General features: G+C 45.3%; 1 protein-coding gene across 8 annotated transcripts in view; it reads left to right on the forward strand.

Annotated features, from left to right (window-relative positions):
- Nucleotides 1–25,750, forward strand: part of ATP2B2 (ATPase plasma membrane Ca2+ transporting 2) — a 450,624-nt gene that overhangs the window by 97,855 nt on the left and 327,019 nt on the right. The window contains exon 1 of one of the 8 annotated variants that reach the window (XM_036030808.1): nt 19,083–19,156. The exons of the other annotated variants lie outside the window; for them this stretch is intronic. The gene's annotated coding sequence lies outside the window, so the exon portion shown is untranslated. Of the gene's footprint in view, nt 1–19,082; nt 19,157–25,750 lie in introns of those variants that run through there. 8 annotated transcript variants of the gene reach the window in all.

Raw genomic sequence — 25,750 nt, forward strand, 5'->3', positions numbered from 1 at the left:
GGAAGAAAAAAGGAAGGGGAGGAAGACAAGGAACACAGGGAGGAGGACAGGGTGGAATAAGTATTTTACAAATTAGCCCTGAGAGGAGAATGAGTGGCTCATTAAAACAAAGTCACCTCCACTCCAGGTGGATCCATTTGATCAAAGGTTGTTTTTTGGTGTCTTTAGCTAAAAAGTTCACATGTCATATAGAAAAGAAACTTAGTTTTAGAAATGGGAAGCCTTTGAATTGGGGCTTAAAGGACAAATTGATGAAGAGTGGAACTAGAATTCTGGTTGCCAAAGATTTGTCCATCATACATGTTTGTGTTCATATGTGTATTTGTGCACCTATGATGTGTAGATCATAGGGCACCTTTGTGCACATTAGAAAAAGGTGCCCCCTCTGGACAGAAGCAGTCCCAGGGAACACTAGTTGTCAGGAAGACAGTGGGCTGGTTGTATGCCCTACTCGCCTTCTCAGCCAGGTACATGTGGCCCTGCACAGAGGTGAGTGTGGCCATACACATATATTCTCAGGTAGGAGAGGAGACCTATAGCAGAGGTCTGGTAATCTCACAGTGAAGTGGAGGCACCTCAGCTAGAGTCTGCACTGGGCACATGGCAGTGCTTGCTTTCCAAGAGTGGTTTGTACAAATCCACAGCTTCACTCTGCTTACTCAGCTGCCTGTTTGAAGATAATGTTTTGTTCTGTGCTTCTTCCCATCCATTCTGGTCCCAGTAAGCACACTTATTGGTTTGACTCTAGATTATGGATTTTATTCTTCCATCAGGTACCTGCTTTCCACTGGGGAAACAAGTTTGGAGCCATGCCATTTACAGAGTGCCTTATTTGATCCTTGCACTAACCCTGAAGATTAGACAGTTGAGAATACACCCATTTTACAGAAGAGGAAATGGGCCCTAAGAGAGGAACCTCAGAGAAACAGAATGTTATGGGTGATCTGGATTTAGAGTCTACCTTGTGGTTTTGAGTGATTCCACAGCTCAATTTAGCTTCTGGCATATTCTCTTGAAAGTGTGAACATTCACAATCTCTCAGGCCTAGCTTCTCTTCCCTCGTCCCCTCTGACCTGAACTCCTATTCTGACCAGCTCTCTTCTATGATGAACTCACAACAACAGAAACTCAGGAGTTTTCTTGCTTTTGTCATTGTCCCAAGTAAAATAGCCATCCAGTTGCTACTGAAACTTGTTGCCAAGCACTCAGTTAGCCTTTGTTGTTAGTATGATCCCCGTTGTGGTCACTGCTGTGGTCGTGATTGCTACAACCTGCTACTAAGAGCTGGACCTTGACCCAGACATGTTGAACACTTCTCTTTAGAAATTGCCTTCAGAGCCTGGGTCCTGTTGCCACAATATCCTAAGATGATAAATCTTCATTCTAATTTCCATCTGGGCAGATAACATATCAGTGCCAGGCCCAGAGTGAGTACTAAATACATCATTGATGAATGAGGCAATTAATTGATGAATCCTTTGAGGGTGGTATTTAATAGAGTCTTTCAGTTGCCAGTGGCCAAATCACAACACAAATTAATTTAAGCAAAAAAAAAAAAAAAAAAAAAGAATGTATTGGCTCACACAACTGCAAAGTACAGAGTTGAGGGCATCAGGCACAGCTGAATCCTGAGGCCCAAATCATATTATGAAGGCTTGGTTTTCTTCTTCTCTCAGCTCCACTTCCAGTGTTTGCTTCAGTCTCAGGGGTTCTTTCCTTATGGTAAATCAGATGGCTACCAGTAGTTCTGGCCTGTCCTATTTCTTACAGCCAGCTCACAAACTTAGACAAAGAATAGTCTTTTCCCTTCCCTGCCCAGAAAGCAAATCTCATGGATGGACTTAAATTGGCACTGCTTAGATTATGTGCCTTCCCCTTAGACCAATCACTGTGGGCAGAGGGATGGGCTGCCATGGTCGGCCAGGGAAGGCACAGAGGTTTACAGCTTCACCCAAGCCCTATAGAATGGGGAAGGGATCATTCTCTCATGAAGACTGGGGCTCTGCGAACAGTAGATGCTCACTTCAAGGGCTGATGAGGTTTCTGAAAGGGGTAAAATGTCAGCAGGATTATAAATTGAGTGAGAAGGCTTTGGGTCAAAATGAAAAATAAAGTAAGGAAACATTTTCTTGGATGATTCACCACCGACCTTGAAATGAGTATTGGCAGTGATGTTCTTGGTGGTAGAAGCCAAAAAGAACAAGTCATGCTTCTCCCAGAGACTGCTTTGATGGGCAGAGTATCTTAAGGTTGGAGTTCATATTAGCTGATCACTATTTCCCTCCACCCCTATTCTGCATGAAGAAATGGGCAGAGTCATGAAGTCAGCAAAACTTGTTAATGAGCACTGACATCCATTCCCATCCTCCCAGCCAATCAAGTTTTCCACTATGGTAATTTAATAGCAATCTCTTACCCCACATTTCTCCTGCATCTCTTTCTCTGGCTCATCCCAGGGATTACAGAGCATGGTTAAAAGCACAGGCCCTGCAGTGAACTGAACCTGGCCTAAAATCCTAGGACTACCTCTCAGTGGTTCAACCTCCTTGAGCTTCAGTTTTCTCATGTGTAAAGTAGACCTAACAACAGTACCTATCTGGCAGGGACCTTGTGAATGTCAATGAGATCATGGAGTTGAAGTGCACACAGCAGAGACTCAATGGACATATGTATGATCAGCATTAGTAACCACATTCATTTTATACCCTCATCCTTTAGCATATCAGTCCATAGAGTGGACTAACGTGTGCACAGCACTTAGCAGTCTACAGTCTAAGGACTGTGTGCACACAAAGAACAGGTCAGTCTCCCATTCCAATCCTCATTCCAGTTGCAAAGATGCTTCCCACCAGACATGCTGTGGTTGTCCCATCAGAAGCCAAAGGGATCATGAAATGACCCTTGAGGCCTCCCATCCTCAGTCCTTTTTAACCAGGCCCAGACTAAGTATGGAGGATTCTGGAATTTCTTTGGTTTCTCTTGGACTTACCTAAAATTCCTACCTGGCCTTTCTTCTGCCCTAATTGGAAGTCCTCATACTCAGAGTCCACAGGGCCCCTTGCCCAAGTCCTTCATAGACCTTCATGCAGCTTCTCCGACTTCCCAGAAAGATTCCAGGTTTAGAATATCAAATTAATTAATTTAATTTTACCTAAAATATTAAATTGAAATATAGGCTATGCTTACTAAGCATTTGCCAAGGTGCTTTGTAAATACTTCTAATGAATTGTTTAATCACCACAGTGCACTATGGGGTAGGTACTCTTGTTATCTTCTCTTCACAGGTGAAGAAACTAAGACACAAAGGAGTTAAGTAACTTACCTAAGGTCACACAGCCAGTTATTGGGGAGTTGGTATTTGAATCCAAGTCTATCTTCTCCAAAGCTCATGTTCTTGGCCAGTATCTGATTCTGCACCCTTCTGATTCATGCTTCCTCTCTTAAGTTTTCATCTTGGGGTCCTCCCTACCTTGAGGGAACACATGCAGTTAAATTGGAATCAGTGCTCCAAACTTGTCCTCAGGTGCAGGGCAAAGAGGATTTCAGACCTGGTGGTGATGGAGGCAGATGGAAAGTCCCTAATAGCAGACCTTACTAAGGCACAGATGGGAGCCCCAATAATCCTAAGATCCCTTTCCAGCAGTCTCTGACTGTTAGGGAATCAATCAGTGTGGCCTTGTTGAAAGAAGGGAATCTGGATGTGGCGTCCTGGTGAACTCCTACTCATTTCTTAATGCCCAGCTCCAATGCCTCCTCCTCAGGAAAGCCGTCCCTAACTGCCTCGAGCATTTATCATCCCCCCTACACTACTAATCATCCTTTTATCTAACAAGTACTTTCTACTTATTAGATAAAAGATACCTACTGTGTACCTGGAAATCATAAATTCTCCATACCAAACTGCACAGTCTCAAGGCAGGGACCAGATTAGCAGAATAGTTACCTTTGCAGGTTTTGGAGATAGACTGTGTGTTTGAATCTTGTTCCTTCATTTACTAGCAGTATGACTCGGAAAATTCCTTAACCTTGGTCAGTCTTAGTTTTCCCCTCTGTTAAATGAGCCTAAAAAGAATACCTGCTTCTCAGTGTGGTTTGTAACGATTACTTGAGTTTATATGTCTGACTATGGTAGGTACCTAGTCATTCTTGCCATGTAGCAGGTGTTTTATGAATGTTACCAGTTGTTATTGAGGCTGTTTTTCATATTTGTATCCTGAGGACCAAGCACAGCACCTGTGCCTGTAGGTGTCCCATGAATGTTTGTGTGAAAAGGAAAGGGAGGGAGGGAGGGAGGAAGAGAGAAGGAGGAGGAGGGAGGGAAGGAGAGAGGGAGGAAAAGAGGAAGGGAGGGAGGGAGTTGGACACTTGACCCTTCTTCACATGAATCTCCCCACTGTGCGAAATAGAGAGATGTGCACCTGCCTCCCAGCCTGTGAGGTTTAGTGGGTGTGCACAGAACACGACAACACCTTGGAAACGGGGAGGTGCCTTGCACAATGAGACAAGATTGTGATCCTGTTGGCTGCAGGGACAAATGACCTGGAGCTAGGCCTCTGGGACCCCTAGTGTGGGACCCTGCCTGGAGATATGGTCACTCAAAGAGGGCTAGAGAACCTGTAAGAATACCTGCATACTAGGATATCCCACCTGCAGGGGGGTCAGCCTTGCATGAGTCCCAAGACCACCCTCTGCTCTCCAGGAAACTTGTACTTTCCAAGGAAAACTGTTGAGGAGGAATATTTGATAAGCCAGTTTTGCTAATCAGTGAGAGAGGATTTGCATACTCACCATAGTTCTTGCATTTGGGGGACACAGAATAAGACCTAAAAGGGCTGTCCCACTGGCCATAGACTCTGACTGGCAGGTTGAGGATGGATTACAATATTCACATTCTGAATGAGAACACTAAAGCTTCAGGAGGTGAACAGTCTGTTTAAAGTCACAGTGCTAGCAAAGGCTAGACCCGGGGCTCATGGCCATGCAACCCAGCAAAGTCTGACATGAGCCCTGCAAAGAATGTGGGTAACTTTAGGTCCAATAAGAGAGGAAATGTCATAGGGGCAGTTACCTGCACTGGTCTATAACGACCCCCTCCCTCCTTATGAACTGGTAACATTCATAAAGCACCTGATACGTGGCAAGAATGATTAGGTACTTACCATATTCAGGCATATAAACTCAAGTAATCTTTACAACCACACTCTGAGAAGCAGGTACTATATCTAGGCTTATTTAACAGAGGGGGAAACTGAGACTGACCACTCACTGGGGCCTCCAGCATCCTGAGACAACAGGCTCCTGCAGCAAAGGGAAATAGAGGTCAGTCCATTTTACAGATGCCCAATTGGAGAACCCAAGAGGGAAAGTGATCTCTCCCAGGGCCACAGAGCAAGTTGGTGACTGGCAATGGGATGTCTCTGGTGCTAAGGGACTTTCAAGGTTTTCTTTGAAAGATTCCAGGATCTAACAAAGGATAATGTAACCAACATCATTAATTTATTTAAATAATATTTATTGTATACCTGCTATGTGTCAGGCACTTTTTTGGGTGCTAGGGCTTCAGCAATGAACAAATCAAAGATATTTCATGGAACTGACATGCTACTAACATTCTTACACCATTTACTCACCAGCAGCTTAAGAAATAAAACATTATTAATGTAATTGAAACTTTGTGCTTGCTTATTCCACACACACCCTACCACCCTGGAAGTACTCTATAATCCTAATTTTGAGGTTTATCATTCTCCAGGGATCTTTTGATACTTCCAGTACATATGCATGTTTTTACTCTTTATGTAGTGGCATCATGTTGTACACATCTTTCTGCAAATCGCTATCATTTAAGGATATATTCACATCAATGCATGATGCTGTAGTTCATTTTTACTGCTGTATAGTATTCCACTGTATGGAGACCTGACAGTTTATTTGTTCTGATAGTTCACAATGTCAAAGCTACAGTGAGATGCCTATATACATCTCCTTGTGCAGATGGGTAAGTTTCTCTCCCCTTTAAACTTTAACTTCAGCCTTGCCCCTCCTAATTATTCCCCAAATTGGACAAGAGCTAGAAGCCAAAAGGCTATCTACTTATTTTATTTATTTAAGTAATTTGTTGGTTGCCAAGCATCCACCATGCAAGGCCTCAGATAGCTGTGATAAGGGGTGACATGATAATGGTGGCCCTCTCTGTGGAGGGTACCTTGCTAGCTCCTTCTAGCCTAATCAAGAGTCCGAGGCTGGGGTGCTAGGTGAATGGAAAAGCAGTGCTGAACAGACCTACCTAGTAATAGCCTCGGTCCCTGACATTTAGAAGAAGGGAAAGGAGATTAAGTAGTTGAGCCTAGACCTCGTGTGTGTGTGTGTGTGTGTGTGTGTGTGCGCACACACACGAGAGAGAGAGAGAAAGAGAGATGGCATGTACATTATCTCATAGACATCCCTGTGACATAATGTATTCATTTTCTATTACTGCATAACAAATTTAGTGGCTTAAAACAACACACTTTTATAATCTCACAGTTTCCATAGGGCAGGTGTCAAAACAAGGCTTAACTGAGTCCTCTGCTCAGGGTCCCATCAAGCTGCAATCCAAGCTAGAGAAAGGGTCTCCCCTTTCTCTAGACCTGGATTCCCAGAAGCCAGGGTCAGCCCCTTAGCCCCAATGATGTAGCCCCAGCACACAGTAGATACCCAGCAGATATTATCTTGCTGTGGGAAACTTGTATCTCCTTTCCTTTTCTTTCTCCAAGCTAACCACCTCTGGAACTGCTGAGCACATATGTCATTCCCCAGAGAATACCAGGTTTATGCTACAGAATTTTTCTCACAGTTTGGTGAAGACATGATGCTCCAGTTAACTTAAGGATTGCCCATCCAGACTTTATTAAACATTTTTATCATTTCTATTCTTATTATAAAAGCAATAAATACTCCTTTTAGTATAACAAATACCCACAAGCATAGTATAAATAAAAAAAGTTAAGCACCTGAAATCCTAGCCTGTTGTAAGACCATGGTGAGCATCTTTTTTCAGCAGTCAGTATAGTATGGCAGTTAGGAGTGCAGAAGCTGGTCTACTCAGTCTAGTTGTAAATTCTGGCTTCCCTGTTATCAGACATATGTCCTTTGGGGCAAGCTGTTTAACTTTTCTGTGCCTCAGTTTCCTCACCTGTAAAATGGGAATATCACTAGTACCTGCTTCATAGGACTGTAGGAGGAATAAAAGGGATCATGCATGGAAAGTACTTAGAACAGGGTCTGGCACATAGTATGTTTTATGTAATTGTCTTTCATATTGTTTTGATAAAAATAGGGTCATATTTAATATACTATCTTATAACCTCTCTTCACATATATTTCCTTGCCAATAAATGTTCACCCATGACATAATTTAAAATGGATAATTACCTTCTACCTCTTATATTTAAGCAGTCCTTTAGTTTTGGCCTGCATGTATTTGCACGCATTCTTTAGCTACTATAAATAACACTGTAGGGAACTGCCCTGCAGCTAGTTTTTTGTGTAATCCTTACTTTTCTCTCCTGTAGAATGGCTTTTTCAAAGGACCCATAGGTCAAAGGCCATTCAGTTCCTTGGTGAGATCCCCATGGCCCCCCTCTTGAGTGCCAGGCACGTAGAGTCAAATTGACCCCTGGGGACACTTTCCTCACCAGGAATCTATGTGTGGTTCTTTCCCCCAGTCTCTGACCCCACCGCATAGGGGATTAGTATTTAAACTCAATACCTGAAGGTGAGTGAGGGGTTGCTCCCCATTGGAAGGGCAATGTGTTCCTGCAGGTATAGTAGCTCCTTGCATCGACTATCTGCCATGGTCTCCCTCATGGAGGGTCTGAAGCTAGACCACTGCAGGTGGCCAAGGGTTCCCCAGGACTATGTGGCACCCCACCCATGGCAGCAAAAGTGGCTGGGACCCGCAAGGGGGAGCCAGCTGAGGTCCAGCGAAAAAGCAAGATCCAGAGACCAGGGCAGGCTTCCCTCCTTCTCTCCTTTCCCCTTTTCCTCTCTCCTTTACTTCTCTGCTTCCTTTCTCCCTTCTTCACTGAACTTAGAAAGTACCAGATCTGGTGCTAAAACATAATCTCTGTCCTCATAGAACCACTGGAAGAAATGGGTAGAGAATAGATAATTTCACAAATACAGCAAGCCTGCATTGGTATGGTAACCAGGAGCCAGTATTCACTGTGGCCATCAGGAAAGACCTATCTGAAGAAGTAACATTTGCGCCAAGGCCTGAAAGATGAGCATGTGATGACAAGGAAAAGAGTGGAGGAAGGGCATCCAAGCGGAGAGCTCAGCATGTGCAAAGGCCCAAGGTAGGAACTGAAAGAAGACCAGTGTGGCTGGAGTGCCCCAGGTGAAGTGCTAGTGAACAAAGAGGGAGGCAGGGCAGATCACCAGGGCCTTACATTCCTGAACAGCAAATCCAGAGGGTGATGGGATGAGTAGACCAGCTTGGGGTCAAGGCCAAAATTTGAGTCAGATAAAGTTGGTGTGAATGAGAATAAGACAGAACCAGCTCATCATGCACCCTGGGCTGTGCCTGGACCCCTGGTGGTATTTGCTGCTCAACTTACAAACAAGGAGTGCTCCAGTGAGTAGCAGACCAGGCCAGTTTAGAGGGCAAGAACAGCTCCACACACTCCAACTTGTTGTTATGACTGAAAACATCTGAGGCCTGATTCACTCTTTATTCCTATGCAAATAATAAATCAATAATTATAAATGCTGTGAACCCCAAATATATGTAGGGACATGCCTATATGTCAAAAAGATGATGTTAAGTGAAAGAAGGCAAACCCCAGAGGGAACTTGCGGACTGATCCCTTTCATGTGAAGGTCAAGAATAGGCAGAACTAATCTGTGATGACAGAACTCTCAGGGAGACCAGGAGGGACATGAAGGGGGCTTCTGTGTTTTGACCTGGGGGCTGGACACATAGGTGTGTTCAGTTTGTGAAAATGCAGTACCTGGTCACTTTTGTGTATTTCTGTGAGATTTAATAAATGTTTACTACAATTAAATCCTATTGCCCTTGACATCTCCTATGTAGTATTCTTGTCTAGAATGTTTAGTTTATTAAGAATCTAACTGTGAGAAACAATAAGAGGAATCTAAGTGAGGAACTTCCCCCAAATACCTACATTGCAAGAAAGAAAAGGTTTGGAGAACTGTTCTGAATTAACGGAGACTAAAGCAACATGACAACAAAATATAATGCATGATCCTGAGTAGAAAAAGGAGTTGTGAAGACAGGGACAGCTGGGGAAATTCAAACAGGACTGTCGATTAGATGATACACCATGTCAATGTTGAACCTCCTGGGGTGGAAATAAGATGGTGGAATTGTGGTTGTGTGGGAGAATGTCTTTGCTCTTAGAAAATTCATGCTCGAGTACTTAGAACCAAAATAGACTGATATCTCAGGGGAAAGGGAGGGAGATAAGGAGAGAAACAGAGTGCAGATGGGGTTGAATGTTAGCAGTTGGTAAATGTAAGTGAAAAGTAGGTGAACACATTGAAATACTCTGGCAACTCTTCTAGGGGATTGAAATTGTCAAAATAAAATTTGGGAAATAAAATAAAGACAAATACCATTTCCTATTTTAAAAAAAGAAATCTACCAATCAAGTTATGACACCGTGTCCCTTGCCTGTTAAGCATTTAGTATGTATTATACACTATCTCATGACTCCTCTGAGTCTTTATAAGTAATGCAAATCCAACCAAACAACAAATGGATATTGTTCCATATAGCTGAACAATCCAGGAATGTCCCGCTTCAGGTCAGGTTTGATTCAGGACCTAAAAGATTTGACCTACTTTTCTCTCCCTCTGTTCCTCTGCTCTGGTTCTTTTAATTTGGCCTCATTTCCAGACATGTTCTCTCTCCCCTCCTGAGCATTAGCTATCTGTCAGGACCAACTGGATAGAAAATAAACTCGCCACAAGGAGGAAGGAGAGCATGCTGGAAAGGTCCCCCAAATGGCTTCCACACTTGCATGCAATCCATGAGGCAGATGGTCTTACCCTATTGTGTATATCAGGAATTCATGACTCAGAAGTTATGCAATTCATCCTAGTTCTCACTACCAGGAAAGGAAAGCTGGGATTTGAATCTGGGTCTGCCTGCCCTATGCTACCTCTGTTTTACACAAGTACCAATGTTATAACAAAAAGTCTGGGAAAATGGCAGGGAAAAGAGCACCTAAACACCACCCTGGCACCATCACTTTTCCATGTTTTCTTCCAGTCTTTCTCCAAAGGTTGTTGTTTGTTCGTTTGTTTGTTTTTAAGGAAAGTACATGAAATTATATGTTGATACTAAGAACCCCTGAAAACCTGCGAGCTACCAGGACACCCTTCATTTGGGAGCATCTGGGGTCAGATGTTCCAGCCTGAATTTGAGGTTAACCCCTTCTATTGCAGGGCCCCAGATCTGCTTTTACCAAGTCTACCTGGGCAACTGGCAAGTGCTTGGGAAATAAAAGCAATGGTGACAGAATTAATGGAAAGCACTGCATGTTCCCACTGGTTCATATGGGCAATCACAACATATCTTAACCCTCAAAGCACTCCTGAGGTTGCACATTATATCACCCCTATTTCTCAGAGGAGGAAACTGAGGCTCTGGGAAGACCAATGACTGGCACAGGTTACCATCAGCATGTGGCAGAGGCAGAAGCCCAGGCACACCTTGGGACAGCTCTTCAAATCACAGCCTTGAACTTCCACTAGGCCTTCTTCGAATAACCCTGGGAGTGTGTGCCACCTCCCCACCCCCACCATGGGTTATAAGAACTTGAATCAAAGGCCTTTCTGTTGTTGGAGAAGTTCCTCGGCTTTGCTTCAGCCCAGGCCCTTTCTGTCAAGGGGTAGAATCTGTACTAATAAAAACAAGTGTCATTTTACAGTGTTTTCTATAAATCTGTTAGTGACCTTTAATAAAAATTTATGACCCTAATAATCCTGTTCTGCACACCCTGGTCAGATCATTGCTTATTGGCCAGTAATCTGCAAACCTTTAAAATTCAGTGACTGGGACTGGGCCCATGCCATGGGTCCTGCTCCAAATGATGGGAAGGGCATGAATAATGATTAATCCAAACTCCTTGGTGCCAAATGCAAAGCTGTTTTCCTGACCAGGCCATTGGTCTGGGAATCCTAGGAAGAGCAGTAACTTGAACACACCTGGCCTTCACAGAGAGCCCATTAAACCAGCTCTTAACCAAACATAGCCCCGCCTGCCTGATCTTTTCTGGTGCCTTTCTCTTCTTCCACATCATCAGAGTAAGGAGTCAAAAATAAAGTGTGTCTATCACTACTAGCTGCTGTTAACAAAATCCAAGGGCCTCTCCTGAACCCACGAGCGTGTCCACTTTGTTTACAGGGTTGGAAACTGGAGTGCCAAAGGGAGGTTCAAAAAGCTGGGATTGACCTGGGTTTCAGCATCTCATTTCTTCATGGTACTCTCAGCAAAAACTGGAGCAGATGATTGAACCAATGGGGACTTAGGATCTCCAAGGATCGCCAAAAGGTTGCAGGCCCAAAACACCTTATCAAATGTTTGCTTGGCTGTCCTGTTGTGTAAAATCATACTGCTCTTGCTCTGAGTCTCTGTACCAGGAAAATGCAGACATTTGCACAAATAGCACTGTGTCTCAGGAGCCCCCTACACACAATGCATGCTGCTGAGGTCCCAACTTCAACTTTCTCCATTACCCAGTATTCAGGGTAATGATGCATCATGGCTACTTCGGGGTGATGTGTTTTCCTTCAGTGAAAAGGTCACCAGTGTCCGTGGGTTTCCCACCTCAAGCTACTAAGCAGCTTTGGAGCTTCTCCACCAGTTTCATAATTTGAAGGGGCATTTTTAAGTCACATGGGCACCCACCCCAAGCACTTCTTTTTCTTTGTGGAGGAGGGAACAGGGATTCTGAAATCCAGACTGTCTAAACAAAAGGTACTGGAAACTGCTAGATCCTTGCTGCTCAAAGTGTGCCCCTCCCCCCACCATCAGCAGTGTCAGTGTCACCTGGGAACATTATGTAACACAGAATCTCAGACAGGGCTTCCTGGGACCAGAATTCAGGGCTCAAACAGGATAGATACCAGACCTACTGAATCAGAATCTGCCCTTCAACAAGAGCCCTAGGTGACCCACATGCACAAGAAAGTTTGAGTCCCCACTTCCCCACTGTATATTTTGGAAACTGAGGCACAAAGACAGAGAAGGCCCCAAACCACACAGCAAGTTGGTAGCTGAACAGAAGCCAGTTCTCAGGATTCTCACCTTTCTGCTGCTTTCTCCTGCCCCAGCCCATCTCCTTTACCACAAGGCTGTGTTCCAAAGTCCACCAATTTAAATGTTTATCTCATCTAAAAAAGTACTTACTCAAAGTAGATTTGTTCACTCACTGAGAGAACAGGAGGGATCCTGACTTGTTAGGATATCTCTAGGTCAGTGTACTTCAGGCTGGCCTGCTGGTCACACCTGCTGCCCAGAGGGTAACTGTTCAGATGAGAAATGATCACATTTGAACCTAAAACATTCTGGGATCAGAGTTAAAGGGACCTAGGAAGTCATCTGATGCAGAAAAGCCTTTATAGACGCTCTGCACCAAGGCCAGCTAGCTCTGGTTGGATGCCTGTAGTGACAGGCAAGCCACTACTTCAGAGGACACGAACTCCATTGTTGTAAAACACTAATTGTTTTTGTATTCATTTCCAATATTAAATTCTTCCTTGCTGAGCTTCTCCCCACCAATCCTACTTCCACTCTTGGGAGTAGCTCAGTGAGGCCCAGACCCTCTTCTACTCAAGACTCCTTTAAATACTTAAACACTAATATCAGGACTTCCCTTCTCCATGCTAAACTTCCGTTTTGTCATTTTTAGGTTGTTCTTTGAGTAAGTGATTTTTAGATGCCTCTCCTTTGCAACATCAAATCACCATTTCAGTCATTACCTTCACAGTGATAGCTGATATCCCTCTTCAGGAGAGTTGAGTATGACACTCCAGCTCATGTTGGCCTACTCCAAAAAGAGGGGCACCATCACCTTCCTTGATTAGTTACTCTACCTCTTATAATACAACCTAATTGTGGTTTGTTTGTTTTTTTATTTTAAGCAACCACATCACACTGTGAACTCCTGTTAACTCTGTCAAATATGCTTCCCAAAGCTTCTTCACATGAACTGTTAACTACCAAGCAAATTCCCCCACTGATTCATACCTAATTACCCGAGTCCAGATGCCTGACTTTCATCCATCCTTGAGTATCATTCCCTCTTGGTCTGGCCCAGGGATTCTGCCTGTTGGGATAATTTGGCTTGCAAGCTTTTACCTTGTGAATTAGTCATCCCTCCCAGCTGGCCTGACCTCAGCCAACCCTCAAGAATTTATTGAGCACCTACTGAGTATTCAGGGTCAGAGTTAGAAGATAAAAGTGGGACATGTGTATCCTGTCTCTTAGAGGGTTTATAGTCTGGTTGTGAAATGAGGACTCATCTCCAGGGCACAGAGGCAAGTGCAAACCAAGGCCAAGGTTGGGAGGCATAGGCTCTGAGAGGGCTCATGTTCGGGGAGGTCTGTGGATCACCCACTTCACAAGGTACCTGAACCCACTCAGCTCAGGGACCCAGAGTCTGGAGGTGAGGCCAGGACCCTTATTTGTAACTTTCCAGGTGACTTTGACACAAGCCAAAGTTAGAATCCACAGTTTAAACAACTAAAGGTGGTAAGCCCAGGACACAGGGATTAGGGAGGAGCTGGGAGAGGGGGAAGAAGGGAAGAGGTGAGTCCTCTAGATGCAGAATAAGAGTAGGGCATGGACACAGGCCAGATGGGGCTCTGGAGACTGTGCTGGTGGGTCAGAGGTTAGCCCAGTTGCCATGCCCCAGCCCTGCTCAAGAAAATCCTGCAACATCTCCATGCTATAACCCCAAAGATGTGGCCCTGGGTTAAAAAACACCCTTAGTGTCTTGAATGGGTTTCCAAACTGAGTACTCTTTCAGATTAGAAGAGAAAAGCATTTGGCAAATAGTCCCACATCCTGTGCTCATGAGGACCATGGCTTCCCACAGATTCCCCACCCCAGCATTCTGAAAAGGGTCTCCCTGCTGCCCAACCCCCAATCCACATTACAGTCTTAGTATCTCAGTTGTTGGATGTTTGCTTCCTGGGGCTGAATTTAGCATTTGCAAGCAGTGTGATTTTGGAACAGATTCTCTAGTATCTCCATTTATAAAAGGGGCATAAAACAATATCTCTGCCCTTCAGTTGCTGTCAGCAGTCATGGTTCAACATGATCCACTGAGTACCTACTGTACGCTGCCTACTGTGTGCTGTGCTCAGGGCCGGGATACAACAGGAAGGAAACAGGTTGGGAGGGGGTGGGGGAGAGATTCCCTGAGTGAGGGTAAATTCTCATGGAGACAGATAGTAAACAAAATACTTGGAATTTTTTAGATGGTGACAAGTGCCATTGATAAAAATTAAAATAAGCCCTGGCTGGTGTGGCTCAGTAGATTGAGCACTGGCCTGCAAACCAGAAGGTCGCCGGTTCAGTTCCATATCAGGGCACATGTCTGCATGTGAAAAGCAACCACTCATTGATGTTTCTTTCCCTCTCTTCCTCCCTCCCTTTCCTTTTCTCTAAAAATAAATAAATAAATTTTTAAAAAATAAAAATAAAACCAGAAAGAGGGATCAGGAATTTGTGGTGAAGAAGAAGGGATGCAATTTTAAACAGGGGGTTGGGAAGGTGACATTTGAGGAAAGACTTGAAGGAGGAGAGGGAGGGATCTATGAGGATAACTGGAAAAAAGCATTCTAGGGATGGGAACAGCCAGGGCAAAGGCCCTGAGGCAGGGCATGCCAGGAGACACACAAGGTCATCACATAATATGTGACTTAATTGCTCAATATCATCATTGACATCCTTATTGTATTGATAATCTTGGTAGAGCCATAGAATTTCATTTCTAAAGCATGTGGCAGTTAGGGCATGACTCAGGGTTTGAATCCCACCTCTGCAATTCTCAAACTGTATGATCATGGCCAAGTCACTTAACTACTCTGAACTTCCACCCAATGTGATAATAATAAGACCATAGTTCAAGTTTGTCACAGGGATCAACCAAATGCACAGAAGCATGGAGTTGGCCCTAAAGTGCAGGGCACTGGTGAGCTGCTATAAGCACCCAGCATCACTCTGCCACTGTACAGGTGGGAAAGCCATGCTCCAGTGCTGCCACACAAGGTCACACGGCACCAAGAGGGCCTGAGAATCCCCAACCATGCTTACCCCCACACTTTGTATCCCAATCCAGGTATTTCTTTTTATTTTTAAAAAGATTTTATTTATTTATATTTAGAGAGGGTAAGAGAGGGAGAAAGAGAGGAAGGGAAACATCAATGTGTGATTGCCTCTGGAGCACCCCCACTGAGGACCTGGCCCACAACCCAGGCGTGTGCCTTGTCTGGGAATTGAACCAGCAGCCCTTTGGTTCACAGGCTTGTGCTCAATCCACTGAGCCACACCAGCCAGGGCACTTTTTAAAAGTAAAACACAGTCCTTGATTTTGAAAACAGATCACTCAGTGTTCTCCTCCCTCTAATTAGGTTGTGTCAGTTGTTTATTTTACATAGTGAGGAAGGGAGCTTGGAATTTACCCAGAGGACTGGAGAGAAACCTAAGCTGATGGAGTTTTTTGGCCACCAGTTATGTCTGCCTGTCTCTCCATCTTGTTCTCTCTGAATGTAGCTCTTGTTCAAAGTAGTACACTGGATCTGGGGTCAAAGGATTTAGGTTTGCATTGAAGTGCATGTTACCTTAGTAAGAGTTCCCTCTCTCAACCTCATTTCCAAATCCGTATACAATGGGGTCACCAGTCAAGGTGCCCTGCAGAGCTCAGGGGCTCTTTGTGATCACTGAAGGACAGGGGACATGCTAAAGTGCCTGGTCAGTGTTGACTCAGCCGAGTGTTCTGATGGTGTGGGATTTCCTGATGTGGAATGCAGCCCAGATTCACATGCTAAGAGCAGAGAACCCAGAAATGCTATGCTCTAAGCCACCTTTTCCCACTGCCTTATTTTGGGGGGCCTTATACTAAGAGAGGTTAGCTGGGTCCTTCAACCCCCAGAGATGTTTCAGAATCACCCAAGGGCAGCATGTTGTGGTGTCTGAGAGCAAAGACAGCTCTGACTTAGGCCCAGACTGAAATCCCCCTCATCCCTGACCATCTAGCAAGGTGACCTTGAACTAGTGACTTTGCCTCTCTGCCTCAGTTTCCTCATCTGTAAAATGGGGAGCATAAATAACTCCTCTGGCCACTGCAAGGACTTCTGGACAGTTCCCGGCAAAGAGCAGGTGTTGGTAGGAATCACCTCTGAAATTGTCCTTCCCAGTCTCTTCATTTTCCAAATGGGGAGACTGATGCCCAAGAAGGGAAAGAGTTTGCTCAACAGTACACAGCCAGCCAGAGGTCAGACCAGGTTGTTTGGGTCTCTAGGGCTCCAGCAAGAGCTGGAGCTCCAGTGAGGGTGAAAACTTTGCCTGGATCCTCACAGGAGTCCAAAGTGGGGGGCTCTGTTGCCTGGTAACCCAGCTAAAGTGGGAAGCCCAGAAAACAGGCAGTGGAATTTTAAAGTTCAGAGAGTAGTTCAGGCAGAACTTTGTGTTCCTGAAGGGGTAAGAGACCCTCTGCTCCTGGCCAGCCATACCCACTGAGCTATGGAGCAAAGCAGGTCTGGGTGTGGGGGCCTGTGCCCCTCTGCCACTTGTGGGCTCCCCTCCAGAGCAACAAGGTTAAACACATGCAGGGCCTACCCAAGCCAGGAAAGGAGTGAGAGAAAGATGGCCAGGGATTGGAGCCTCATCCAACCACCCATTCGCTCCTCTTCTGGGCTTCCACCAGGACATCTTCAAGGTGCTGAGTGGACAGAGGAGATAGAGGGTATACCCAGAGTTCCTTTGCCTGGGGGAGGGGGTGACAGATGTACACATGGAAATTCCTAGTGAACAAAAGGCCCCAGGGACTGTGAGCCAGTGAGAACAGGCACCACCAGTAGTGACCTAGGAGGCTGCCTTACAAGAAGTGGAGACTGGAGAGCTTGGTGGGACTTGGCGAGGAGAAGGGGAAGGCACTGGTTACTGGCTGGCAGCTCTGTGCAGAGCATCAGATGAGCATCATGGATTCCAGGAAGAAAGGAGAGAGCTTTCTAGAGAAGGATGGGGATGGGCCTCTTGGTTCAGAGAAGGTATGGGTCTAGCTTCAGACACAATGCTACGGTGTTTGTTTTTACCTGTAATTGTGATTAGAATTGTTGCTTCCCCCGGCCCTTTGGTGGTTTTTCTCAGTCCCTGCCAAGTCTCTGGTTTTACAAGCAGCATGAGGCAGGGAAGTGTCTCCCCAGTCAAATCCCTCTAAGTAAGTGTCTTTGGGGACAGGCTCAGCAGTCAGGGGCACAGTGTGCCGCAGGTTCAAAGCTCTAAGCTATGAACTGGATTTAACCCCTGCTCTGTCACAGGCTTCTTCCAACCAAAGCAAGTTCTTAACTGTATCTGACTTTTGCTTACTTTCTTCATGAGATGGATAGTGGGGGCCATTCAGGAGACTCTCAGAAGTTCCTTTCATCCTGAAGAGTCCCTCACTGGGTTTGTCTCACAGTGAGGACAGATGCAGAGCCCTTTACCGGGGGGTTCAGGCAGCAGCCCTCGGTCTATTTTGTCTTCTGTGATTGGTTTCTCTGCTGGCAGCTCTGACACCTGCTGATTCCTGTACTGACTGGGTGGGACCCCCAGGGCAAGAGATGACACTATGCCTGTCATTCCTGAGGAGCTTAAGATGTCAGAAGGGGATACGGAGCCTAAATTTTAGGAGGAAATTTATCTTTGGCAAGCTATAAGTTCCCACACATCTTTGCTTTAATTCACTCATCTAGGCAATATTTATTGGGGGTCTTCTGTGTGCCAGGCACTGGAAATGTGCTAGGGGTACAACAATGAGCAAAACCAAATGAGGTCCCTTCCCCGTTCAGCTGGGAAACAGACCTTAATCAAGGAATCATACAGCTATGCGTAAAGCTGTATTTGTGGTGAGAGATGCATACATACCATGCATGGAACATGGAGGATCATAGGGGTGCAGCCTGTGCGGCATGGTCAGGAAAGGCTTCTCTGAAGAAGTGATATTGAGGCATGGTCTACAGGAAGGGAAGAGTTAGCCAGGCTAAGGGGAGAATGAAGAATCAGAGAGGTCAGCCTGTGCCAAGGGCCTGTGGCCTGAACTCTGAAAGCAAGGAGGGAGTGATGCAGGCTAAGGTGGGTGGCACCAGACCTGAGCTTGACCAACCCCGTGTGTAATTTGTTCTTCATTCCTAGTGCAAAGGGAAGTTTAATGGGTGTTTGAAGCAGGGGAGCTGGGGAGCAAGTGATGAATGAGGTGACACAGGTCATTTTGCATTCCTAAAAGGTCAGGTGGTAAGGGGCTGAGGTGCACGGGGATGCCTGGGGAGGAGCCACTGCAATTGTCTGGGCAAGAGGCCCAGAGGAGGGCAGCAGCAGTGACAGGAATGGAGACGAGTGGCTGTATTTGAGAGCAGCTTGGACTTAGAATGAAATAACAGGACTTAGAGATGGAGTGAATGAGGGGAGGGGGTGTTGGCTGACTCCAGGTTTCTGGTTTAGGCATCTGTGCAATTGTTCATTCCCTTTTTTGAGATGGGAGACTGAAAGAAATCTAAAGTTTGTGGGGAAAAGATTAACTTTTTTTCCCCCAAATTAGGCAAAGGTGGCCTTCTCCATTTCTTTTCCTTTTCAAGGCACCAGGGAGATCAAATACCTTTGTGCTTGTGTTTCCAATGATCTTTTATCATCTCTCTTACCTCTGAGAAAAAGCAAATTAAAAATATGCTCCACAGACCCAGGTCTGAGGCTCACAAAAGAATTTTGGTGAAATAGGATTAGTCCCTAAGTCTCAGAAAAGCTGTAGGGTCACGTCAGGCGGAGAGGGAGCTCCAACCTGCAGAGAAGCCGAATCTCATGACCAGGGAGCCTTTTCAGAGGTGCCCTTGGTGACGCCCGCTTGTCGCTGGACACAAATCTTTCAGAAAAGGAGCTCCAGCCTTTGTAAGTAGCTCGACTGCCCTGGAGTTAGGGGTTAGACAAGAGGGGCTTTGCTTTGGGGGGATGGGGACATGTGGGGCATGAGTCCCTTGAGGACCCCTGAAGCCACTTTGTTGTTAGGACAGATGAAATCCTCACAGCCACAGGGCCCCAGAGCCCCAGGGAGCTTCTAAGAAGGGGAGGTATGATTTTTCCCCCAAGAAATCTGCCAGGGAGGAAATAGTTGCACAGAATAGAAGGACCAGGATCCCAGCTCCACTCGGAGTGAAATATTCAAGGTTCAAATTTCCTGGCTCTAGGGCCTTGCTCTACCTCCCGGGACCTTACTTTCCCCATTTGTAACACAGGCATGATGCTATTCCTGACCTTTTAGGTAGCTGTCAGCAATCAACAAGACCCCTTATAAAATGCTCACTTTCTTGCCTGGCACACAGGCTTTGGGGTGAGCTGGTATCTTTGTAAAACAATGCTTTTGACAACAAGGCACTCTCTCAATACTGTCCTTCCATAATAAAGATGGGGAGAACCCATTCCTGTCCTCAGAGAACCTGAAGTCTCCTAAATGACATGATCCTATCTTAGCCTCCCCTCCCCATGGGTGGGCGGGGATTGGCATGGGGAGTAGTGGTGATTGTTCCACAGTCTGACCCAGAGGGTGGTGTAGTGGGCACAGCACATGTCCCCTCACACTGCTAGTATGTCTGTACACCCCTCGCCCAGCAGGGGTAAGCTTCTGCTTTCAGATGGCTACACCTGCGACTCTTCTTTAGCAGCCTACCCTCAGGTTCCTGGACCTGCCTCACCCACACCTGCAGAGAATAAAAAACACCTGGGAGTTTCTGTCCCTTCTTGTGTGGAGGCCCTTAGGCAGTGACTGGTGGGTGAGGGAGGGTGAAAAGCCCAGCTCTCTTCCCTGCCAGAGGACGCTGAGTGTGAGTTATGCCCCCTAGCCCCACCAGAGCTCCCAGCAGCAATGGGTTGGAGCTCCCTGAAGACTTCTTCCTGAGATCATACCCTCGCTTGCTCCTTTCCTGTCCCTGGCCTGCTTCCCCCTCTCCCTTACTGTTCTTCCCTGGGAGTGCTTTCTTTATACATTACTGACACCGAAATCCTCATCTTAGTGTCTGCAGTAAGTATAGTTGTTTTCCCATTCTCCAGATGAGGGGACTGAGGTTCAGGACATTTCAGCCACTTCCTCAGGTGTCCAACAGCCAGGGCTAGCTAAGCTGGGCCTTGTGCCAGTTGTGGTCTGACTCAAAAACCCAGGTTTTTTCCACACTGCAGCATGCATGTGATAAGAGCTAAAGTGGGGGCGGGGGTGGTGAGAGAGAGAGATCCATTTTTAAATGAGGTCAGAGGATGGGGCAGCAAATTATCATGTTTAGACATGAGGGTAGATGGTGTGTAGCTGACACCCAGCAGTCTGTGGAAGCATGGGTGAAATTGTTCAGATGGAGATGGTGAGAATAGCATTGTAGGAAGAGGGAACAGCACATGCAAAGGCATGGGGTATAAAAGACACTACTTGTTGGGGAAGCATATGTGCCCCCGTCTTCCAGCCCCATCATGTCTCACCTCCTGACTGCCTCCCAGTTTCCCCACCAAGCTCCACTAGTATAATCTATTCTTCAAACAGAAACAAGCAGCATGGAGGCTTTTTTAAATGTAAAATATAAAAATATCTTTTAAAAATGTAAATCTGATCATACCTCACTCAGCCTCCTCCAAAGAAACCCTTCAGTGACTTCTTCCACTTGGAAAAAAATCTAAACATCTTTCCATGTCCAACCAGTCCTGGTAATCTGGCCCAACCAGCCTCTCCCGTCATCCCCCGTCCTGCTCCTCCTTCACTCATTCCAGCCATTCTGATGACTCTGTTCTCTGAACACTGTGAGCTTGTTCCTGCCCCAGGGTCTTTGCTGCGTTCTCTTCTAGAGGAAGGAACTTTCTTCCTTTAGATCTTCTCAGGGCTGGCTTCTTCTCATCCTTGAGGTCTCAATTTATGTCCTGACTTAGAGAAGTCACACCCCAGCACGTTGCCCTGTTGGATTCATTTGTAACACTTATAATAACTCCAGTCATCAGGCTTGTTTGATTGTTTCCTTGTCTTTCTCACATTTCTCCACTGGAATGTGAGCTGTGTGCAGAGACCTTGTCTGTCTCTTGCTTCTTTATCTCAAGTGCCTCCAGCCATGCCTGGTACTTAATAGGTGCTCAAGAATAATGGCTGCATTTGACTGGTGTGTGTGTGGAAGGATCAGAGGCTGGGGAGAGGCCTTGAATGGCAAAGGAAGACATTTGGACATACTTTGAGTAATAAGGAGTTACCAGTTCAGGATGCAAATTCTCCCACAGCTAATGAAAGCTGGGTACTTTTAAATCTTGAAAAGAGTATTCCCAGCATGAGTTGATGGACAGCAGCAGTGTGATAAGTCATTGCATGGCCTTCCAGCTTCTGCCCTAACTGCTTTGGGGCACACCCATTGAACAGAAGTCCCCAGGTAGGAGCTGTGCTAGTCCGCTGCTCTGAGTGCTTACTTTAGAAATACCCAGTAAAGACACTGCATTTTTTTGCTTTGATTTCTTTGGTATAGTGGTGAAATATATATAATATAAAATTTTCCATTGTAATCTTTTTTAGGTATACAGTTCAATAGCACTAAGTACATTCACATTGCAGTACAGTCATCACCACCACCCATCTCTAGAACTTTTCATCTTCCCAAACTGAAACTCTGTAGCCATTAAACACTAACTCCTCATTCCCCTCCCCCCAACCCCACCACAGCCCCTGGCAACCATCCTGTTTTCTATCTCCGAGTCTGACTGCTCTAGAGACCTCATATAAGTGGAACCATACAGTATTTGTCCTTTAGTTGCTGGCTTATTTCACTTAGTATAATATGCTCGAGGTTCATCAGCGTTGTAGCATATGTCAGAACCCCCTATTTAAGGCTGAATAATGTTCCATATTTAGTTTATCCCCTCATAGCTGTCCATTCATCAGTCAATGGACACTTGTGTCATTTCCACCTTTTGGCTCTTGTAAATAATGCTGCTAAAGAACATGATAGTACAAGTATCTGTTTAAGTCCTTACTTTCAAACCTTTTGTGTATATACCCAGGAGTAGAAATCCTGGAACACACGGCATTCTATTTTTAATTTTTTAAGGAACCCCCATACTTGTCCCCTAGTGGCTGCACCAAGCACACTGCCTTTTTGCCACATTCCTCCAAGTACTTATGCAGCCAAGACTTCCTTGGGCTCAGGTCACCCTGTAGCATCAGTGTGAGATGGAATAACAATTTAAGTGACTGAGTTAAAGCCAAGTCTAGTTTACTAAATTGAACTTAGCCAGAAATGGGGCAGGTCTGCTTGTGCATTTAAAAGATCTTATCTTATATCTTCACCTTTTGTCTGACTCCTAGAGGGTACTGCTAATCCCTTATTCTCCTTGATGTAATTATGTATGGGTGATAGATTTTACCTGGAAATGATGGAAACTTTCTACTTGATGGCCCAGAGCATCCGCCCCTCAAGGCAGTGTGTGGGATTATCACACAGCCTTCATAGGCAATTCACACCAACCAGGCCACCCACATCCAGGGCTGGAGTGGACACAAGAAGGTCCATTTATTCATGTATGATTTTAAAAATAGCTACACCCTGGCCAGTGTGGCTCATTTGGTTGTAGCATTGACCCGTAACTGAAAAGTTGCATTCCCAGTAAGGGTACATACCTAGGTTGTAGGTTCGATCCCCAGTCCAGGCATATATAGGAGGCAACTAGTCAATGCTTCTCTCTCTCTCATTGATATTTCTCTTTCTCCCTTTCTCTCTCTGTAAAAGCAATGAAAAAAATGTCCTTGGTGAAGATTAAAATAATTTTTTAAATAATAAAATAGCCCCATTATTTGGACCAGAATATTCTCTCCTTGAAACCCCAGGCTCCATGGAAAGCAAGTCATAATAGAAAGCCATCATATTGGTTAACTTTGGAGCCACCATTACCCTGACCAGAAACCTGGAACTATCATGATCGGTACATTCTCTCTTGGTTTGCAAAGTTATGTGAGCATCAGATGATAGCCCCAAATTGAAGCAAGGGAGTAAGAGGGAAGGAGTGTGGGGTGGCATCAGGCTAAAGAACTCAATCTCTCAATGGATAAGGACTAATCAGAAGATTACAATCTTTGACACTAGCTAAATCTACCACTACCTTAATCCACCTATTCACCCATCCACCCATGGATCCATCCATCCATCTGTATATCCATTCATCCATCCCTGAGCTAATAAATCTAATAGTACAGAGAAAAGTGCTCCAAGCTGAGGGAACAGCATGTGCAAAGGGCCTGTGGTGAGAGAGAGTTTGTTGACCAGTAGAGCTGGATCAGAAAGATGAGCAGGATTATGACACAAGATGAGGCTGGAGGGGTGAGCAGGGACCAGATTATGTAGGCATGCAAGAGACTATAGGGGTTCTGACTAAACCAATGGTATCTATAGAACTTTCTGTGATGATGGAAGTATTCTGTATATGTGGGTCCAATATAATAGCCACTAGCTACTTGTTGCTATAGAGCACTTGAAATGTAGCTAGTATGACTGAGGAACTGAAATTTTGTTTCCATTACATTTTAATAAATTTAAATTTAAATGGACACATGTGGTTCATTCTTGTTGTGTTAGACTATGCAGCTCTATACCCTAAAAACAGTGGGAGGCCACATGAAGTTTTAGCAAGGAATGAATCAACCTGATCACCACCATCTCTGGCTACTGAGATGCTCTGGGCCATCCTCAAGTATAGTTTCCATCATTTCCAGATGAAATCTCACACCCGCTCATAATGTGGAGAATGGATTGGGAGAAGAGAGGATATGGGAACATTCAGTGAGGAGGCTTCTGCAGTGGTCCAGAGAAAAGGAGTGGCCATCTGGGCTGCAAGCAGAATGAGATGGAAATGAAGAGGAGTGAGGAAATTTGGGAAAGTCCAGGGGTGAAAAATCAACTGGACTTCGTAATGTGGGATTTGGTGATTTGGAAGCAGAAGCATTGGGATAACCCCCTGGTCTGTGGTAGACACAGTACATTAGAAGAAGGGTGCTTTTTCTGAGAGAGGGAACCTAGAAGAGGACCATATTTGGGGGTGTTCAGGGTTCCTGAGTTCTGCTTGGGTCTCCCTGAACATGAGTAGTTTTGAGTTGTCTAAGAGGAAATGTCAGTTGGGAGCTGGAGCCCTTAGGAGAAGTGTGAATGAGTTAGAAATTAAGGCCATGGTTGTGGGTGGGCAAGGAGAGGATGTGGGCCCAAGCCTTGATGGCCTCCAACTTCAAAGCTTGGTGGAGGAATGTCCATCTGCAAAGATGATGTCAGAGGAAACCTAGGACAGTGTGATCCCATGCAAGGCATTGCAAGGATTTTGCTTTCATTCCAAAGGCAATGGGGAGCCACTGGACAGTTTTGAGACAAGGAGTTACGTAATGTGACTTGGGTTGAACAGGACCAAGCCTGTTAGGAGGAGGCCTAGGGCAGAAACAGAGACCATTGATGCCATAATCCAGGACAGACATGATGGTGGTGGAAAGAGACAGTAGGTGGCAGTGGAGATGGTCAGATTCTGGATTACTTCCTAAAGGTGGACTGATTGTGGGAGAGGACTCAAGGATGATGCCAAGGTTTTGAACTTGAGAACTAGAAAGATGAGGTTGTCTTTAACAGAGATGGAGAAGATGATCAGAAAAGCAGGTGTGGAGGAATATCAGGAGTTTGGAGTTTGAATATATTAAACTTGAGAAATCTCAGAGGAAATGTCAAACAGGCAGATAGATACAATGGTCAGGGCTAAAGATAAATGAGGGAGTCATCATCATAGAGAAAGTCTCAAGATGGGATGAGATCATCTAGGTATTAAATGTAGATAGAGAAGAGGACCAAGAACTCTGGAAGATTTTCTGACTGGCTCTGCCCGTTCTCTCTCTCTCTCTCTCTGTCTCTCTCTCTCTCTCTCTGTCTCTGTCTCTGTCTCTCTCTCTCTCTCTGTCTCTTTCATCTGTCTTTCATCTTTTGTTCTTACCATCAACTGCTCTCTATTGTCCTTCACTCTGCCCAGCCACCAACAATTCCTGAGTTTACCAGTCCTCAGTTTTGGCCACAAGAAGAGAGAAAATAACTTCTCTTTTTCTTGTTAAATTCTACAATTTCAGGGAAGGAATCTGATTGGTCTAGTTGGGTCGAATGCCTACCCCTGAACCAGTCAGCTTTGACAGGGTATGGGTCATGCTATATACACACACATGCACACACATGGCAGCTCCCTCAGTAGCCATGTGGGTAGAAGGAAGTGAGGCATAGTTCACTGAGATGGCTGGACATCCTGGGCAGGCACAAATCCACTACAGTTTTCAAACACAGATTTAAGGGCACACAGGTAACTCTTCTGAGGGAAGACTGGCCAGCAAGACATGGACCATGAAATGCCTGTGTGAGGAGTACCTCCTGTCTGTAGACAAGCACAGTCCCTTTTCTCAGTTCCTCAATTAGTCCAGATTTGCTGGAGAAAGTCCCTAGCTGGAGCTGAGTCATGATTGAC

Source organism: Phyllostomus discolor, chromosome 7 (assembly GCF_004126475.2).
Source record: "Phyllostomus discolor isolate MPI-MPIP mPhyDis1 chromosome 7, mPhyDis1.pri.v3, whole genome shotgun sequence".
NCBI classification, from domain to species: domain Eukaryota; kingdom Metazoa; phylum Chordata; class Mammalia; order Chiroptera; family Phyllostomidae; genus Phyllostomus; species Phyllostomus discolor.